At 38.6% G+C, this 21,189-nt stretch overlaps 1 protein-coding gene across 5 annotated transcripts in view; it reads left to right on the top strand.

The window, feature by feature from the left end:
• Nucleotides 1-541: 541 nt before the first annotated feature.
• Nucleotides 542-21,189, top strand: part of GOLGB1 (golgin B1) — a 98,476-nt gene continuing 77,828 nt past the window's right edge. For 3 of the 5 annotated variants that reach the window (XM_028110526.2, XM_028110527.2, XM_028110525.2), the window contains exon 1: nucleotides 563-722. The gene's annotated coding sequence lies outside the window, so the exon portion shown is untranslated. Of the gene's footprint in view, nucleotides 723-21,189 lie in introns of all 5 variants that reach the window. The other 2 variants (XM_028110528.2, XM_028110524.2) reach the window with 2 other exon arrangements.

The following is a 21,189-nucleotide window of genomic DNA, read 5'->3' as shown; positions in this document are numbered from 1 at the left end:
TCTTTCATAAAGCCGCCAGGTTCTAGTCCGAGTTCTAATCATTAAGTCGCTATCTGTCTTTGGGTGACTCACTTTAATCCGGTTCTCATTTTTTATCAGTAAAATGAAAAAATCATATTAGACGACCTACTTTCGGGCTCTTAATATTTTACGATTATAAGAGCAAAACCCATATCCCCACTCCCTTCTCACAGCTCATTCAACAATCCTTTGACACCTGGTACTCGCAGTACGGGGCTCCGCAAAAGCCCAAGCCGTAGTCTGGGTCAGTCACCATCAGCACCGCAGACGACCTGGAACCCAGCGGCCCACCTACTTCACACTAACACCTGACCCACCGCAGAAGGCCCACCCTCCCGGCATTTCCGGTCCTTCCGCAGATCTTCTTCCGGAACACTTGCTCACGTCTGACTCCGCCCCTCCTCCACTGTTAAGAGACCATTGGCTCTTTCTTTGAGGAAGCAGAGAATTTCCTGGCGTTGATTGGTTTCCGTCATCGTTGATGAGTTAGTTACAAACAAGGCGTGCCTGGTCTCCCTGGTGACGCTCTGCCGATAGCCCGGATTGGTTCATGTCCTAATCCCATCTTCCGTCCCAACTGCGAGTGGTTGAGTCCCTTGACCGGGCGCGGCGGTGGTAGGTGTCGCGGACGGGATTCCCGAGCTGACGTGGCTTAAATTTGGAAGGGGGCAGCTGGTGCCTCCGGCCTCAGCCTCTTCCAGGTGAGTGAGGGATATTCCCCAACTCCTCCCTTCCTTGAGTCTTTTCACGGTCCCCCCCTGCGCAGGGGTTGCCGAAGCGGCCACACTCGGGTCCCATCCCTGGCCCTCCTCTTCCTGATTCAGTCCGGGATTCGGCCCTACACACGCCTCCCTTCACCTACCAGGCCTAGTTCTAGTTGCTCACTAGCAAGCTGGCCCCGTCAAGGGGCTTCGGGTCTGCCTTCGCGGCCTCGGGGCACGTATGCGCGGTCTGCCCCCTGCCCAGGACCTTTCTTCTCCGGGAGCGACGGAGAATGCTCTCCCGTCAGTCCTGTCTGCTCGGCCTTGTTCCCTGAGCGGCCTGCTTAGGCCGCCCTATAGGTACGCAGTAGCTGACGTCGGAGAGAACCTGCCCGGCCCCTGCGCTCAGGCCCTAAACAAACTTAGTGCCCGGAAAGGGAGGCGGGACCCAAAGCAGTCAATGTTCCTGAAGGCGGAGATCACAGAAACAGTGGAGTTATAACACAAAAAGGGGGCCTGTCAGACGATCCTGCTAATGAATTCCTGGTGAGATTGGGAGAGAAGAATGATTTTGGCGATGCCATCAGCTCTTAAATCCCAGGAATCAGAGGTGGGCAGGCAGTTAGAGGAAAGGGAACCCTGAAGAAAGTTCTGGAGGAAAAAGAACTGGATTTGGTGATGTGCAGGATATTTATGTGCTTAACGGCAGTGCTGTGTAGGGGGGAAGGGGAGGGTGAGTCCCTTGACAAATGAGGAATATAATTGTCTGACTTATTTAAAGAGTTCCAGTTGGTCTGTGGGGGAAAGGACGGTTTAAGTGTGGGACAGAGATATTTAAAGTCACTGGATAAGTACTTTCACCTTTGGCGATAGTTGGAAGCTTTCCTAGCTTTTAAAGAATCTTACAGTTCTTTTCAAGATGGCAGTGGAGTACTTTTTACAGAAAGGCTCCTAGGCCTTTCCAGAAACATGAAGTAATTAAATTTGTATGGTCAGAATGACTATGAATAGTCAAACCCAGTAAATGTTAAGCTGGAAATGGCAGGATTTGGTCATGGAATAGATATAGGAAAAAGTTGAAGAGAACTAAAAAGTTGCAAACATTAGACACTGATCGTTTCACAGCTTTTAGTTTTCAGCCCTTGACCATGGAATGAACATCTAATGCTTTCCTCTTCACTGCATTACATTTGTTTAACCATATCAGTAGTTCCCAAACATTTTTGCACACCCTATCAGTAAAACATTTTTGAGCAAGCATATTCCAAATATGTTATATTTGATTATGTATAACGGTGTGCATAGCACAGTAAACATATACAAAAACGTATTTAAAAGGGTGAAAAATAAGTTCTTGCCTACTCTCTATGACTACATAACTTGTTTACTTATTTTACAAGAAGGCTGTTTACATTTCTAAGGACCTTCAGGCTGGATGGGGGAACCTTTTTTTTGAGGACCCCCATTCTTCTGGAATAGAACCTCCTAAAAACCATCTTTAGGAGGTAATTTGTTTTCCCCTTCTGTTTGACTCTTAAAGGCCCCCCTCCTTTTTCCCCCTTTGCATTAATGGATTAATTAAAGGGATATTGATTTTACTTATTTATAAAAATAATAAATCATTCATAAACTTCTCTTGGTTAAAAAATATTAGGAATGAATCTCTTGGAACGCATCTCATCACTGATCATTACATACCAGTCTGTTGTTAGGAACCTCTATGTAAAAGGAGGCTAGGCTCAATAATACTATATTTTTAATTAAGCCATGTAAAAATAGCAATATGTATTTTTGGTAAAATGAAATTCAGTAAAAAAGGATATAATATAACAACAAAAATCTCTTTGTCCTCTAGGTACTGGCCTTTTTCCCTATTCCCCACTTTGCAGAAGTAAAGCACTGTAGATAATTTCTTGTTTTCTTAAGAAACTTTCTGATCATATATATGATGCATGTATGATCAGAGTATCATATATATATATCCTCCTCCTTTTTCTCTCCCACAAGTGGAATCATGATACACATACTGTTCTCCACCTTTCTTTTGCCACTTGGTACTATATTAAGATATTTTTCTCTGTCCATAAGTATTAAACTACCCCATTCTTTTTTTTTTTCAAATAGCATCCCTTTTATTTTTTTCTAAAAGATTTTATTTATTTATTTGTTAGAGAGAGAGAGTGAGTGCACAAGCAGGGGGAGCAGGCAGGGGGAGAAGCAGACTCCCTGTTGAGCAGGGAGCCCAGTTCGGGACTCCATCCCGGGACCCTGGGATCATGACCTGAGCCGAAGGCAGACGCTTACCTGACTGAGCCACCCAGGCATCCCTAAACTACCTCATTCTTTTAAAAACCTATACAGCATTCCCTGCAGAAATATAAATATGTATTTAGCATGTCCCCTATTGGACATCGGATTGTATTCAGTTATTAACCATCACAGACACTGCTGTACATTCATGTACATATATCCTTGTGTCCTTGTGTGAACATAGCTGTGGTATAAACGTGGGATTCTTTGGGCCATACCACTCTGAATCATTTTATTTTAGTTTATGTACTGCTCGAAAAAGAGTGCTTATAGAACTATATGTAAGTATATGAGTGCTCTCATGGCCCCAGCTCTATTTTCAGCCCCAGTGAAGAATGTTGGGTGATGAGGTTACTGAGAACATAGATTATCTTTTGTGTATCTCTTCCAACCAAGAAGCTTTATGGAGCTCTGTGACTAGTCAAATTAATCTCCCTTATGTTGTAGTTTATTCATCTTAAAACTGGGGATATTGATAGTACCTCCTGTTGGGTTTGTTTTAATAATAAAAAAAGTAATGAGATTAAGTTTTTATATGTAAAGCTATTGCAACTACTTAGTGCACAGTGCTGTGTATATAAATTATTAGCTACCATTTACTTTTAAATTTGTTAATGAAAATAGTTTTTTGTGTCATGAAAATTAGCTTTACATTTTGTAATTGTAAAATTATGTCATAATATTGGATATGATTTTCCCCTGCTATATAGCACCATTTCCTCTTAGCTCCTCAAACTGATTGAGAATCACATTGAAAATAAAGGAAAACTACTGCAGCTCAACCAAGTACGCATTAAATAAATTAGAGGAGTGGCTTGGAGATTTCATCATTTTCTGTGTTGTTTCTGTGGAAAAACATGTGATTTAAATTCCAAAGCAAACAGATGTGCACCCAGGCATGCACTGTCTTTAGTTATTTCCTTTTTTTAAAAAATTTTTATTTATTTATTTTTTAAAGATTTTTATTTATTTATTTGACAGAGAGAGAGACAGCGAGAGAGGGAACACAAGCAGGGGGAGTGAGAGAAGGAGAAGCAGGCTTCCCGTGGAGCAGGGAGTCCGATGTGGGGCTCGATCCCAGGACCCTAGGATCATGACCTGAGCCGAAGGCAGATGCCCAACGACTGGGCCACCCAGGCGCCCCAATTTCCTTTATTTTTCCATGCCTTTGTACTAAGTTCTCTGTGCTTAGGGACATGCCTTATATTTCTTTTTATATTTTTGTGGCTCCTGGCATTATGCTCCCTGCCAAGTGGGTATTTTCAAAATAATTATTTATAGCAAGCAGTGAAGACTGTGAGACAATAATACTTACTAGATTCCAGGTGCCACCTCAACATACAAGTGTTGAGATCCTGTGGCAGCATTTGTGGAAGGTGTGGTCAGCAATGACTTTGGAAGATTGTTTTATTTGCCTAAGTGTTTTATTGAAGGTTGGCCTTGGCTTGAAGCCCTTTATTTTTTTCTTTTCCCAAGTTGGTACTCATGATTCTGTGCTTTATAAAACAGTAGCAAGAGCATTTTTTGTCCAACAGTCACATATATTCCTTACATGAATTTACTACTGTGAACATGAGTATTTTTCCCTTTACTAATTTTTATATATGCATTTGTCCATTTTTGTCCTATCGTGAGCTTCTAAAAAGAGGGGGAGATCCATCTCCTTCATTTAGCTTAAGCATGACTACTTAGTGTCTCTTTTGCCCTCTAGTTCTCAACCTTCGAATTACCTAAAGCACTTAACTGTGCTTGAGATGCCCTTCCCAAATGTAATTTCCATATTATTCCTTTTATGTCAACAGCTATACAAATCACTCTTGAATCATGGAGTCATAATACTGGTCATTAGAGTGCTTCTTCTCAGTCTTCTTCATTTGGAGTTAAGGAAACTGTAAAGTAACTTACCCGGCAGAGTACAGCCTCTTTCTGTTGAAGCCAGAACTGAAAGCTCAGTTCCTGGCTCCTGATTCGATGTTCTTTCCACTATATGACCTGCTTTCTCATGGACCTCTTGGATTATAGAATCAATCTATGAGAAACCCCTTTTACTTTGACCTGAAATGGTACATCCTTAACAGTGATCTTTCTTCAGATATACATATTTTTAAGCAATTATGTGAGAAAATTAACCCATTTTTCATTTGAAGAGCTTTTTATCTTATTCAGTAATGCGTATTTGGCAGACAGACTTTGAAATGTAATAGTATTGCAAGACCCCAGTCTAGCACTAGAGATGTTGTTCATTGCTTCTTAGTTTGTCATTATTTTTAAGCCTTCTCAGTGGACAGAGCTAGGAAAATAGATGTACTAAAGTAAAAATACCTTGTAAGTTCATACTGATACTTTCAACTCAAATTCAAGATCAGTTTTTATCTTTAGGTTCTTAATTTCTTCTGGTTTATACCTGTATTTCCTTTTTTCTTACTGAAAATCTGATCTGATAGAATTACTATGCCCGTTAATTGCTCATTTACTTTAATTCCACATGACACATACAAATTGTCAAGGAATAACAATACTGATACAACCACCACTGATTTTGGTTATTGAAAACAGTTCTAAAAGGTATTTTTTCATGTGTTATTCACATTCTTCCCAGTTTTTCTTTATAGTAGCTCTGTGTATTGTCAGAGCATATAATCATTAAATATTATGTTCTCTCCATCCCAGTCTTAGTTCTACAAGTAACTATATTTAGTGCTTACCACCAGTCTTTATGATGATGTTTCTTTTTTTTTTTTTTGCAGATTTATTTATTTATTTGGAAGAGAGAGAGAGAGCATGAGAGCAAGAGAGTACAAACAGAAGGAGAGAGTGAGGGAGAAGCAGACTCCCTGCTGAGCAGGGAGTCTGATGCAGGGTTCTATCCCAGGACCCTGGGATCATGACCTGCCCCAAAGGCAGATGCTTAACTGACTGAGCCACCCAGGTGCTCCATGATGATGTTTCTTTAGTCATTTTGGTTGTCTCAAGCTTTCTCTTTAATAGATGGCTTAGGAAAAGCTCTTGGGAAAAATGTTCATGAATTTTCTTGCTTGCTTTTAACATTCTCTCTGTGCTTTTTATACCTGAAGGTCATTTTTGCTGAAAATAAAATCCTTGGCTCACATTTTCTTTCCTTGAATATCTCAAATCTGTAACTCCAGTTTTTTTCTGGCAAAAACATTGCTGTTGAAAAGTCTGAGAGTAGTCTTCTTTTCTTTCTTTCTTTTCTTTTTTTTTTTTTTTAATTTTACACATGATGTTTTGGCCTAAATCTCAAAGGATTATTTTTAAGTCCATTAATTTTATAGGAATGTCTTATTGATCATTCTGGGTTGATACTCTCTGCTACATGGTGGGCTTTTTCTTCTTTTTTTTTTTTTTAAAGATTTTATTTATTTATTTGAGAGAGAGAGAAAGAGAGAGAGCACGAGAGGGAAGAGGGTCAGAGGGAGAAGCAGACTCCGTGCTGAGCAGGGAGCCTGATGCGGGACTCGATCCCGGGACTCCGGGATCATGACCCGAGCCGAAGGCAGTCGCGTAACCAACTGAGCCACCCAGGCGCCCTGGGCTTTTTCAATATGTAGCTTCAAACTTCAGGAATTTAAAATTTCAGTTATTCAGTTTTGTTTTTTTGGTTTTTTTTTTTTCTGTAACTTTGCTTTGGTTTTCTTCAGATAATTTGACTCTCCAACATTGATTATCATCAATCTTTATCACTTTCTCCTGATTCCTTTTTTATGGCCTGACTTTAAAAATTTTTTTTAAATAAATTATTAGGAATAATTTTAGGTTTACTATAGAAAATATGCAAAGATAGTTTAGAGTTCAGTATACTCCTGACCCAGTATTCCCTAATGTTGACATGTTACATTAGCAAAGTACATTTGTCAAAACTAAGAAACCAGTATTGATTCATAGCTAAACTCCATATTTTCTTCAAATTCCATTAGTTTCTCCATTAACTATTCCAGGATCAAATTGTAGGACATCGCATTGTATTTAGTTCATTTATTTTTCTTTCTCTTTCTTTCTAAAAATTGAGATGATTATAGAGTCATATGCAGTTGTAATAAAATAAAACAGAGATCCCTTGTACAGCTTGTTTTCTTTCCCTCAATGGTTAAAATTTTAGAAAACTATTGAATAATATCACAATGAGGATACTAACAGCAATATATTCCCAGTTTTATTCGTATACGTGTGTGTGTGTGTGTGTGTGTGTGTGTGTGTGTGTATGTAAGTTCTGCATAATTTTATTACTTGTGTAGCTTCATGTATCTGCCACCACAGTTAAAATATTGAACAGTTCCAACACCACAAAGACCCCTTGTGTTGCTTTTTTATAACTTTAGCCACCTTCTACCCTCCTACCTCCAACCCCTCCCTAAGCACTGGCAACTACTAATCTGTCTTCCATTTCTAAAATTTTGTGATTCCAAAAATATTATATAGGTATAGGACTATATAGTATGTAACTTATAGAAAATTGGCTTTCTTTTTTTTTTATTCAGCATAATTGGAGACTCATCTAAATTATTGGGTTGCTTGTTCCTTTTTATTGCTGTGTAGTATTCTGTGGTATGTATGTACCACAGTTTGTTTAACCATTTTCTTGTTGAAGGACTTCTTTGCTGATTACAGTTTTGGGTTCTTACAACCGAAGCTGCTATGAGCACTTATGTGTAGGTTATTGTGTGAATTTAAGATTTCCTTTCTCTGAGATAAAATTGTTGGGTCATAAGGTAGTTGCACGTTTAGCTTATAGGTAATTCCTTTTTGATTTGTAAAATTATCCTTTATCTTAACTTTCTGTTTTTCTTAAGGCATGATTTATTATGACTATTCATTTTCCTGTTTTTTTTTAATTTTTAGTTTCATCTTCATTTCCAAAATGGTTTTTTAAACTTTTCAATACTTCTTGAGTTTCCTCTTCATTTCTAGGTTTTTCTACTATGGGAGGTAAATTGATAAATTTGTTTTGTTTCAAATCAAAGAAAACATATGCATGTGTTCAGCAAAGTGTATAAGTAAATATGATACATATCTATCATATATACCTACTGTTAGATGGTATATAAAATTTATAGTTAGCTACTAATTTTTGTTAAGAATGTTTTAATATGGAAGCAGATACTGTCATTGTTATTTTTGAGCTTTATTGAGGTATAATTGACAAAAATGTATATATTTAAGGTGTACAATATAGTGTTTCACTATACATATACATTGTTAAGTGATTACCTCAGTCAAGCTAATTAAAAAATGGAAAATGCCCATCACCTCACATAATTGCCCTTTTGTGTGTGTGGTAAGAACATTTAGGATGTACTCTCTTAGCAAATTTCAGGTATCCAATAGTCACTGTGCTATGTACATCAGATACCCAGAATTTATTCTTCTGCATAACTGAAAGTTTGTATCCTTTGACAAACATCTCTTTATTTCCCTTACCCACTTTTCTCTGGCAACCACCATTTTACTGTCTGCTTCTACAAGTCTGACTTTTTCAGATTCCAGCAGAAGTGAGATTGTGCAGTATTTGTCTTTCTGTGTCTGGCATTTCTTTCACTTAGCATAATGTCCTCCAGGTTCATCCATTTTCTCATAAATGAGAGGATTTCATTATTTCTTTAGGGCTGAATGATACTCCATTGTGTATGTACAATATATTTTCTTTATCTGTTCATCTATCAATGGACACTTAGATGATTCTATATTTTAGCTCTTGTGAGTAATGCTGCAATGAACATGAAATTGCAGATATCTCTTTAAGATACCGTTTTCATTTCCTTTGGATATATACCCAAAAGTGGGATTGCTGGATCATATAGTAGTTCTATTTTTAATTTTTTGAGGAACCTCAGACTGTTTTCTTTAATACCTGTATCAATTTATATTCCCACCGACAGTGTACAAGGGTTCCTTTTCTCCATATTCTGGCCAGTGCTTGTTACCTGTTGTCTTTTTGATAATAGCCATTCTAACAGGTATGATGTGGTATTGTGGTTTTGATTTGTATTTGCCTGATGATTTTTGGTGTTGCGCATTTTTTCACATACCTTTTGGCCATTTATATGTCTTCTTCAGAGAAATGTCTGTCCAGTTCCTTTGGTCATTTTAAAATAAGATTTTCTTGCTATTGAGTTGTTTTGAGTTTCTCATATATTTTGGATATTAATCCTTTATCAGATATTTGCAAATATTTTCTCCCATTCTGTAGGTTGTCTTTATTCTGTTTCCTTTGCTGTGCAGCTTTTTAGTTTGATGCAGTCTCATTTGTCTTTTTTTGCTTTTGTTGTGTGTACTTTCGAGGTTGTATCCAAAAAATTATGTCAAGACCAGTGTCAAGAAGCTTTCCCCCTATGCGTTCTTCTACTAGTTTTACAGTTTCAGGTCTTGCATTTAAGTCTTTAATACAGTTTGAATTGCTTTTTTTTATGTGGTGTGAGATAAGGATCCAGTTTCATTCTTCTGCATGTGGATACTGATTTACTCAGCACCATTTATTAAAGGGACTATCCTTTTCCCATTTTGTATTCTTGGCACCTTTTTTGAAGATCAGTTGGCTGTAAATGTATGGATTTATTTCTGGGCTGTTTGTACTGTTCCATTGGTCTGTATGACTGTTTTATGCAAATATCTTAATGTTTTGATTGCCATGGCTTTATGGTATGTATTTTTTCCCATTTTATTTATTTAAAATTTTATTCTAAATTTAAATTTTAGGTAGTTAACATACAGTGCAATATTAGTTTCTGGAGTAGAATTCAGTGGTTCATCACTTACATACAGTACCCAGTGCTCATCATAACAAGTACCCTCCTTAATACCCATCACCCATCTAGCTATGGTATATTTTGAAATCAAAAGTGTGATGCCTCCAGCTTTGTTCTTGCTCAAGATTGCTTTGTCCATTCTGGGTCTTTTGTGGTTCCATATGATTTAGATTTTTAAAAAATTTTTGTGGAAAAAAAAGGCTTTAGAATTTTTTTTAAATTTAATTTAATTTTATTATGTTAGTCACCATACAGTACGTCATTCGTTTTTGATGTAGTGATCCACGATTCATTGTTTTTGTATAACACCCAGTGCTCCATGCAGTACGTGCCCTCCTTAATACCCATCACCGGGCTCACCCATCCTCTCACCCCACCTCCCCTCTAAAACCCTCAGTTTGTTTCTCAGAGTCCGTAGTCTCTCATGGTTCATCTCCCCTCTGATGCCCCCCCTCCTTCATCTAATGTCCTCCCTGCTATTCCTTATGTTCCACAATAAGTGAAACCATATGATAATTGACTTTCTCTGCTTGACTTATTTCACTTAGCATAATCTGCAGTCCCATCCATGTTGATTTAAAAGGTGGGTATTCATCCTTATGATGGCTGAGTAATATTCCATTGTATATATGGACCACGTTTTCTTTATCCATTCATCTGTTGAAGGGCATCGTGGCTCTTTCCACAGTTTGACTATTGTGGACATTGCTGCTATGAACATTGGGGTGCATATGACCCTTCTTTTCACTACATCTGTGTCTTTGGGGTAAATACCCAGGAGTGCAATTGCTGGGTCATAGGGTAGCTCTATTTTTAATTTTTTGAGGAACCTCCACACTGTTTTCCAAAGTGGCTATACCAACTTATATTCCCACCAACAGTGTAAGAGGGTTCCCCTTTCTCCACAGCCTCTCCAAATTTGTTGTTTCTTGCCTTGTCAATTTTTGCCATTCTAACTGGTATAAGGTGGTATCTCAGTGTGGTTTTGATTTGAATTTCCCTGATGGCTAATGATGATGAACATTTTTTCATGTGTCTGTTAACTATTTGTATGTCTTCTTTGGAGAAGTGTCTGTTCATGTCTTCTGCCTATTTTTTTGACTTGATTATATGTTTTTTGGGTGCTGAGTTTGAAAATTTCTTTATAGATCTTGGATACCAGCCCTTTGTCTGTAGTGTCATTTGCAAATATCTTCTCCTATTCTGTAGGTGCCTCTTTGTTGACTGTTTCCTTTGCTGTGTAGAAGCTTTTTATCTTGAAGTCCCGAAAGTTCATTTTTGCTTTTGTTTCACTAGGTTTTGGAGATGTATCTTGAAAGAAGTTGCTGTGGCCGATGTCAAAGAGGTTACTGCCTATGTTCTCCTCTAGGATTTTGATGGATTCCTGTCTCACATTGAGGTCTTTCATCCATTTTGAGTTTATCTTTGGGTATGGTGTTAGAGAATGGTCGAGTTTCATTCTTCTGCATGTGGCTGTCCAATTTTCCCAGCACCATTTATTGAAGAGACTGTCTTTTTTCCACTGCATATTTTTTCCTGCTTTGTCGAGGGTTATTTGACCATAGAGTTGAGGGTCCATATCTGGGTTCTCTATTCTGTTCCATTGGTCTATATGTCTGTTTTTGTGCCAGTACCATGCTGTCTTGGTGATCACTGCTTTGTAATATAGCTTGAGATCGGGCAACATGATGCCCCCAGCTTTGTTTTTCTTTTTCAACATTTCCTTGGAGATTCAGGGTCTTTTCTGATTCCATACAAATTTTAGGATTGTTTGTTCCAGCCCTTCGAAAAATGTCATTGGAATTTTGATTGGGATGGTGTTGAAGGTATAGATTGCTCTGGGTAGCATAGACATTTTAACAATGTTTTTTCTTCCGATCCATGAGCATGGAATGTTTTTCCATCTTTTTGTGTCTTCTTCAATTTCTTTCATGACTGTTCTGTAGTTCCTAGAGTATAGATCTTTTACCTCTTTGGTTAGGATTATTCTGAGGTATCTTATGGTTTTGGTGCTATTGTAAATGGAATCGTTTCTCTAATTTCTCTTTCTACAGTTGCATTGTTAGTGTATAAGAAAGCAATGGATTTCTGTGCATTGATTTTGTATCCTGCCACATTACTGAATCGCTGTATGAGTTCTAGTAATTTGGGGGTGGAGTCTTTTGGGTTTTCCACATAAAGTATCATGTCATCTGCAAAGAGAGAGACTTCTTCTTTGCCAATCTGAATACCTTTTATTTCTTTTTGTTGTCTGATTGCTGTTGCTAGGAATTCTGGTACTATGTTGGACAATAGTGGTGAGAGTGGGTATCCTTGTCGTGTTCCTGATCTTAAGGGAAAGGCTCTCAGCTTTTCCCATTGAGGGTGATATTCGCTGTGGGTTTTTCATAGATGGATTTTATGAACTTGAGGAATGTTCCCTCTATCCCTATACTCTGAGGAGTTTTAATCAGGAAAGGATGCTGTATTTTGTCAAATGCTTTTTATGCATCAATTGAGAGGACCATATGGTTCTTCTCTCTCCTCTTATTAATGAGTTCTATCACACTGAATGATTTGCGAATGTTGAACCACCCTTACATCCTGGGGATAAATCCCACTTGGTCGTGGTGGGTGATCCTTTTAATGTAGTGTTGGATCCTGTTAGGATTTTGTTGAGAATTTTGGAATCCGTATTCATCAGGGATATCAGTCTGAAATTCTCCTTTTTGATGGGGTCTTTGCCTGGTTTGGGGATTAAGGTAATGCTGGCCTCATAGAATGAGTTTGGAAGCTTTCCTTCTGTTTCTGTTTTTTGAAACAGCTTCAGGAGAATAGGTATTATTTCCTCTTTGAATGTTTGGTAGAATTCCCCAGGGAATCCATCAGGCCCTGGATTCTTGTGTTTTGGGGAGGTTTTTGATCACTGCTTCAATCTCGTTACTGGTTACTGGCCTATTCAGGTTGTCAGTTTCTTCCTGTTTCAGTCTTGGCAGTTTATTTTTTATTTTTTATTTTTTTTAAAGATTTTTTATTTATTTGAGAGAGAGAGAATGAGAGATAGAGAGCACGAGAGGGAAGAGGGTCAGAGGGAGAAGCAGACTCCCTGCCGAGCAGGGAGCCCGACGCGGGACTCGATCCCGGGACTCCAGGATCATGACCTGAGCCGAAGGCAGTCACTTAACCAACTGAGCCACCCAGGCGCCCCCAGTCTTGGCAGTTTATAGGTTTCCAGGAAGACAGTCATTTCTTCCAAGTTGCTTAATTTATTGGCATATAGTTGTTGATAGTAATTTCTAATAATTGTTTCTATTTCCTTGGTGTTAGTCGTGATCTCTCCCCTTTCATTCATAATTTTATTAATTTGGGTCCTTTCTCTTTTCTTTTGGATAAGTCTGGCCAGTGGTTTATTGATCTTATTAATTCTTTCAAAGAACCAGCTTCTGGTTTCATTGATCTGATCTACTGTGTTTCTGGTTTCCAATTCATTGATCTCTGCTCTATTAATTATTTCTCTTCTAATGCGTGGCTTAGGCATCGTTTCTTGCTTTTTCTGTAGTTCTTTAAGGTGTAGAGTTAGTTGGTGAATTCGGAATTTTTCTATTTTTTTTGAGTGAGGCTTGGATGGCTATGTATTACCCCTTTAGGACCGCTTTTGCAGTATCCCATAGGTTTTGGACTGATGTGTTTTCATTCTCATTGGTTTCCATGAATTAAGTTCTTTGATTTCTTGGTTGATCCAAACATTCTTGAGCAGAGTGGTCTTTAGCTTCCAAGTGTTTGAATTTCTTCCAAATTTTTTCTTGTGATTGAGTTCCCGTTTTAAAGCATTATTGTCTGAGAATATGTGGGGAATAATCTCAGTCTTTTGGTATCGGTTGAGACCTGATTTGTGACGCAGTATGTGGTCTATTCTGGAGAAAGTTCAGTGTGCACTCGAGAACAATGAGTATTCTGTTGTTTTAGGGTGGAATGTTCTATATATATCTACGAGGTCCATCTGGTCCAGTGTGTCATTCAAAGCTCTTGTTTCTTTGTTGATTTTCTGCTTAGATGATCTGTCTATTGCTGAGAGTGGAGTATTGAGGTCTCCTACGATTAACGTATTGTTATCAATATGACTCTTTATTTTGGTTAACAGTTGGCTTATGTAGATGGCTGCTCCTATGTTGGGGGTGTAGGTGTTTACAATTGTTAGATCTTCTTGTTGGATAGGCTCTTTAAGAATGATATAGTGTCCTCCTGTGTCTCTAACTATAGGCTTTAGCTTAAAATCTAATTTGTCTGATATAAAAATTGCTACCCCAGCTTTCTTTTGAGGTCCGTTGGCATGGTAGATGGATCTCCATCCCTTCACTTTCAGTCTGGATGTATCTTTAGGTTCAAAATGAGTCTCTTGTAGACAGCATATGGATGGTCCTCTCTTTTTATCCAGTCTGCAACCCTGTGCCATTTTATGGGAGCATTTAGGCCGTTCATGTTGAGAGTGATTATTGAAAGATATGAATTTATTGTCATCATGTTGAAGACCTTATTTCTATAGATTGTCTCTATATTTCTGTTCTATATCACTCTTGGGGTCTTTCTCCTCTTATTGGACCCCCCGACCCCTTAATATTTCTTGGAGGGATGGCTTAGTGGTCACATATTCTTTCAGTTTCTGCCGATCTTGGAAGCTCTGCATCTCTCCATCCATTCTAAATGATAGCCTTGCCAGATAAAGTATTCTTGGCTGCATGTTCTTCTCATTTAGTACCCCAAGATGTCTTGCCAGCCCTTTCTGGCTTGCCAGGTCTCTGTGGATAGGTCTGACGTTACTCTGATGTTCCTCCCTCTGCACGTAAGGAATCTCTTCCCCCTAACTGCCCTTAAGATGGTTTCCTTGGTTTGAGATTTGCGAGTTTTACTATTACATGCTGGGGTGTTGGCCTGTTTTCCTTGATCCTGGGAGGGGGGTCTTCTCTGCCTCTAGGACACGAATGTTTGTTTCATTCCCCAGATTAGGGAAGTTCTCAGGCATGATTTGCTCAAATATATCTTCTAGTCCTCTCTCTCTCTCTCCACCCCCTCAGGGGTCCCAGTAATTCTGACACTGGAACATTTCATTGTGTCACTTATTTCTCTGATTCTATTTTCTTTTTTTTTTTAAAGATTTATTTATTTATTTGAGAGAGCGAGAATGAGAGAGAGAGAGTACATGAGATAGGGGAGGGTCAGAGGGAGAAGCAGGCTCCTTGCTGAGGAGGGAGCCTGATGTGGGACTTGATCCCGGGACTCCGGGATCATGACCTGAGCCAAAGGCAGTTGCTTAACCAACTGAGCCACCCAGGCGCCCTCTCTGATTCTGTTTTCATGGATTTTGAGTTGTTTTCCCTGGCCTCCTCTTTTTCCTTTTTGTCTATTAATTGGTCTTCTAGATTAGTAATTCGTTCTTCTGCCTCGCTTACCCTAGCTGTTAAGATTATCTAGATTAGATTGGATCTCAATGATAGCATTTTTAAGTTCTGCCAGTTCAGTTTTCATTTCTGCCCTTAGCAACTCTATGTTGGCATTAATTGATTTCTCCATTCTAGCTATTGTCTTCAGAATTGCTACCCTGAATACTGTCTCCGACATCTTTGTTATATCTGAATCCATTTGTAAATCTGTGGCAGAAGTCACAGTCTCTGAGTCTTTCCTATTTTGGGGGTTCCTCTTCCTAGTCATTCTTTTGAGGGGTGGTTGAGGGAATGTACAGAGTCCAAATTATTGACCACAGCCCAAGCAAAATGCACCTGTTTTATAGGGACCTTAGGGTTGCTTGCCTCTTGTTTTGCCTGCCTGTCTTCCGGGGGAGAGGCCTGCTGCACTCTTACTCAGGCAACCCTGTTTGGGCAGAGTTGCCCTGCCCCCTGTGGCGGGGGATGGGCTCAGTGAAAACCAGTTTTTTGGGGCTTTTGTTCTTTGGCGGCTTTCCCTGGTGGCTTTCCTAGTCTCTTCTGAGAGTCAGAGCAGAAGAGATTGTTTCCAACCCTCTGCCTCAGAGCAGAGAGATCACAGTCTGTTCTTCAGCGAGCTCTCCAGGCCACGTTATCTCCATTTCTGTCTGTGCTGCTATAAACTGCAGTCCTGGGTTTGTGCCCCTCAGCAGCACTCCCAGTTCTCGCCTCCAGGTCGGGGCTTGTCTCTGCCCTTTGTGCTTTTAAATCCGCCATCCACCCCCAGTTTGCACGCGTGGCCCTGCCGCTCCAGGTTTCAGTCTAGGGGGCTGCCCTAAAGTCCTTTCCCCATTGCTAGCAGTCTGCGAGTCTGTGCCCCGTCCCCAGCATGGGAGGCTTTTGCGCTCCTGTGTTATTTCACCTTCCCAGCACCAGCGCTTATGGCAGCTCCCTCCCCCTTCCATATCTCCTCCGTTACCTGCCCACAGAATCCCAACTCCCGGCTTCATACCTCGAAACCAACCACCTGCGATACTCTGTAGAGGTCCAGATCTGTCTTCTTACATCTGAGGCTGATTTTGTGGTTGTTCAGAGTGGTCTGGTAGATATCCAGCTCAATTCCGGGGACCAGTTGGAATAGGGCCCCCTACTCCTCTGCCATCTTTTCCTCTCTCCAAGGTTTTGGCATTTTGAAAGGATTGCATTGAATCTGTAGATTGCTTTGAGTGGTATGGACTTATAATAATGTTCTTCAAGTCTGTGAACATGGATATCTTTCCATTTATATGTTTTTTCTGAATTCCTTTTATTAATGTGTTACAGTTTTCAGTGTACAGATCTTTTACCTCCTTAGTTAAATTTATTCCTAAGTACTTTATTTTTTAAAATGCTATTATAAGTGGGATTATTTTCTAAATTTGGGAGGGATAGTTTGTTGTTAGTATATAGAAACAATATATATTTTTTAAAGAGTTTATTTATTTGACAGAGACACAGCGAGAGAGGGAACACAAGCAGGGGGAGTGGGAGAGGGAGAAGCAGGCTTCTCGCGGAGCAGGGAGCCTGATGCGGGGCTTGATCCCAGGACCCTGGGATCATGACCTGAGCTGAAGGCAGACGCTTAACGACTGAGCCACCCAGGTGCCCCAGAAACAATAATTTTTATATATTGATTTTATATCCTGCAACTTTATTGAATTCGTTTATTAGTTGTAATAATTTTTAAAAAAGATTTATTTATTTGAGAGAAAGAGAGAGAGAAAAGGGATAAACAAGGGGAGGGGCAGAGGGAGAGAAACTCAAGCAGACTCCATGCTGAGTGCAGAGCCTGATGCAGGCCTTGATCCCACACCCCTGAGAACATGACATGAGCCAAAATCAAGAATTGGAAGCTCATCCAACTGAGTCATCCAGACACCCCTAGTTGTAATAATTTTTTGGTGGAGTTTTTAGGGTTTCCTATATGTAAGATCATGTTTTCTGCAAACAGAGACAATTTACTTCTTTCTGATTTGGATGCCTTGTATTTCATTTCCTTGCCTAATTGATCTGGCTAGGACTTCTAGTACTACATTGAACAGAAGTGGTAAGAATGGGCATCCTTATATCTGATTTTAGAGGAAAAGCTTTTAGCTTTTTTGCCATTGAATGTGATGTTAATTTTGGGCTTGTATATGGTCTTGATTATATTGAGGTACATTCCTTCTGTACCTAATTGGTTGACAGTTTTTATCATGCAAGGATATTGAATTTTTAAAATTCTTTTTCTGCATCTCTTGAGATGATCATGTGACATTTATCCTTCATTCTCTTAATGTAGTGCATCACATTTATTGATTTGTGGATGTTGAACCATCCTTGCATCTTAGGAATACATCCTACTTGACATGGTGTATGATTCTTTTCATGTGATGTTGAATTGGGTATGCTAGTATTTTGTTGAGGATTTTTGCATCTATTTTATCAGGGATACTGACCTATAATTTTATTGTAGTGTCCTTCTCTGGATTCAGTATTCAGGTGATGCTGTCCTCATAAAATGACTTTGAAAGTGTTTCCTCTTCTTCAGTTTTTTAAAGAATATTTTGAGAAGGATTGGCATTAATTCTTCTTTAAACATTTTTTAGAATTCACTTTAGTGAAGCCATCAAGTTCTGGGTGATATATGGAATTGTTGAGTCACCATATTGTACACCTGAAACCAATAGAACACTGTATGATTGTTAACTGGAATTAAATTTTTTTTTAAATCTCAAAAAAAAAGAACATAAAAGAAGAAATAAAGTTACTATTCCATATGCAAAAAGACCTCCAAAACAAAACAAGACAAGAAGAAAACTGGAAAATTCACAAATATGTGGAAATTAAACAACATGCTCCTGAACCAATGAGTCAAAGAAAAAAAAACAAAAAAGAAATAAAAAATTATATTGAGACAAATGAAAACATGACATACCTATGGAAAGTTAATGAGATGCAGCAAAAGCAGTTTTAAGAGGGAAATTTATGGAGATAGACTCCTACATTAAGAAAAATGAAAGATCTTAAATAAACCTGTCTTGACACTTCAAGTAACCAGGAAAAGAACAAACTAAGGTGAAAGCAGAAGGAAGGAAATAACAAATATCAGAGCAGAAATAAAGGAGATAGAGATTAGAAAAATAATAGAAAAGACAAAACTTTTTCAACAAAACTGCTTTTTGAAAAGATAAAATTGACAAACCTTTAGCTAGACTAAGAGAGAAGATTCAATGAGTAAAATTATAAATGACAGAGACACTACACTGATAACGCAGAAATACAAGGAATCATAAAAGACAGCCATGAATAATTATATGCAAGAAATGGATGAATTCCTAGAAACATACAACCTCCCAACACTGAATCACAAGAAACAGAACACCTGAACAAACCAATAACATAAAGAGATTGAATCAGTAACCAAAAGCCTCTCAATAAAGAAATGCCCAGAACTTGATGGCTTCACTAAGTGAATTCTAAAAAATGTTTAAAGAAGAATTAATGCCAATCCTTCCCAAACTATTCTAAAAAACTCTCTCTCTCTCATGACAGTTTTTGACTAAAAGTCTATTTTGTCTTTTAAAAATATAGTTACCCTTGCTTTCTTTTGGTTACCATTTGCATGGAATATATTTTTCCATCCCTTCACTTTCAGCCTGTCTGTAACCTTGGACCAAAGTGAGTCTCTTGTAGGGAGCATATAGTTGGATATTGTTTGTTTGTTTATTTATTTTAAAGATTTTCTTTATTTGAGAGAGAGTGAGTGAGAGCACAAACGGGGAGTGGCAGAGGGAGAGGGAGAAGCAGGCTCCCCACCGAGCAGGGAGCCCGATGTGGGGCTCGATCCCAGGACCCTGAGATCATGACCTGAACTGAAGGCAGACACTTCACTGAGCCACCCAGGCGCCTGGATATTGTTTTTTAAATCCATTCAGGCACTCCGTGTCTTTTGATTGGATAATTTAATACATTTAAATTTCATGTAATTATTGAAAGGACTTACTGTTGCCATTTTGTTAATAGTTTTCTGACTATTTTGTGTTTCCTTTGTTCCTTTCTTCTCTTGCTGTCTTCCTGGGTTTTTCAACTTCTGATGTATGGCTTTTCATGTCTTATATAATTTTTAATGCCTTTTAGTCCTTTTGGTTGATTTAGTAGGTTGTAGTTCTGAGTTATTTTGAGCATGGCTCTTTGACATGCTTCCATTTTCTGTATGGATATTATTTTGCTCTTTTTTCTTATAATAACTTTGTATGGAAATTGTGTTACTTTTCAAGTGCTCATTTTATGTTAATATTGCTGAATTTTTAGGAGATTTATTTTGGGTAGCTTTTCTAACTTTGCAGAGCTTCCTCTTAACATTGTTTTCCAGTGTTGGTTCAAAATGTGGCCATTGGATTTCTGAGATTTCCAGACTCTTTTTCCAGTATCCCCAGCTCACTCTTTATCTGGGTCTTCCTTTGTTCTCTGTTGACCCTGTCTTGATGAATCTTGATTCTACTCTCAGTAGAGGCCCTGTTCTGAAAGAGAGCCTCGACTCTTCAGTTTTGAGTGTTCATGGGGCCCAGACTCTTTAGCCATTTCAGACCTTGCACTTTCCTTGCACTTAGTTGCTATTGGAGTAAGGATATGCCTTCCTTTTTCAGTTGCTGTTCTTTAATTGGCTCAGGACATTTTCCAGTGAATACCCACTAGCTCTTTTGTGGTTCTCTTGGTATCCTGTTTGTCACATTCTTATAGCTTCTGTAGGGGAGCATTATTTTACCTCTATCCCTTTAAGGTTTTTACTGGGCCTAAGAATTAAATTTACATAGGACAGATTAACAGGAAAAGCATACAGATTTATTTAGTATAAATTTTAAGTGACACTGGAGCCCTCATAAAGAAATGAAGACCAAAAGAATCAGTTAGAATAGAACACTTAAATATTGAGTTGGACAGAGAGCAGTAAATTGTGATAATGATACAAGGCAAAGGGGTAGTTAATCATGGAGAAGTGACTAGGAAGATAAGGATTCACATACAAGATTTGTTTTTACAGATTCCTTTGGCCTTAACTCCCCATCCCTGGAGGTAAGAATGTTACTTTCCTCCTAATATAGGGAGGACATCTTCCATACAGGGTTTTATATCTTGCTTTCAGGAAGAAAAAGGGGAGGTCAGAGCATCCTTCTTGTACCTGCTGTTTTTCAAGTGCCTTTAGCTCAAGATAATCTTTATGCCAAAATGGCATAGTAGGGGTGGAACATTCTGCCACCCCGCCCCCTTCACTTCCCTCTTCCTCCCACATGAACAGCAAGGACATGCAGATATTGTGGCTGTTGGTGGTTTGTCTATATCCATGTTTATTTTAGAGTTTGGAAAACTTTGTCACATAGTTTTTGTTTTTTTTTGTAAAGGCTGTATACAGGTTTTAATTTTGTTACCTAGTTGCTTTGTCAGTTTTTATGTGGGAATTCAGGAAGATCCACAATGTCTCCTACTCCCATCTTCTCAGAGTCCCATCAGTTGGTTGATTTGTGCGTGTGTGCTTGTTCCTAATGTGGTCTGAAAAATCTGAAGATAAAGTGAATCTGCTTGATAAATTATGTTCTGCTATGACTTTCTTTGATTAATGCAAATCTCTGTGCCTAATAAAGACTCTTTAGTTTTGGTGTTCATTTCCTTCATTAATGATTATTATAGAAAATTCAATCTCTAGAGTTGAAAAGAAAGTTTAGTATAATGCTGAGTTGTGATTTTTTTTTTTAACTGACCATAGTTATGAATTTCACAGCTTGAATGAGTGGTTATATATGGTCCTATATACTTAAATGTGAGCCTATGTTGTCTTTCTAGTAGTTATATATACTAATACATGGCCGTATGTTGCCCTTCGAGGAGTGGTTTTCTTTTTCCTTTCCTGTTTCACACATCTTTTCTAAATGTGATATGCTAGTTAGGTTATCCAAGGTAACCTGTTATAGAAACAAACTCCTC

The sequence above is a fragment of the Eumetopias jubatus genome, unplaced genomic scaffold, assembly GCF_037043125.1.
Source record: "Eumetopias jubatus isolate StellerSeaLion01/CBP00866 unplaced genomic scaffold, mEumJub1_p1.0 scaffold_1, whole genome shotgun sequence".
NCBI classification, from domain to species: Eukaryota; Metazoa; Chordata; class Mammalia; order Carnivora; family Otariidae; genus Eumetopias; species Eumetopias jubatus.
Note: the sequence above shows the minus strand (reverse complement) of the source record. Positions and strands in the feature narration are given on the sequence as shown.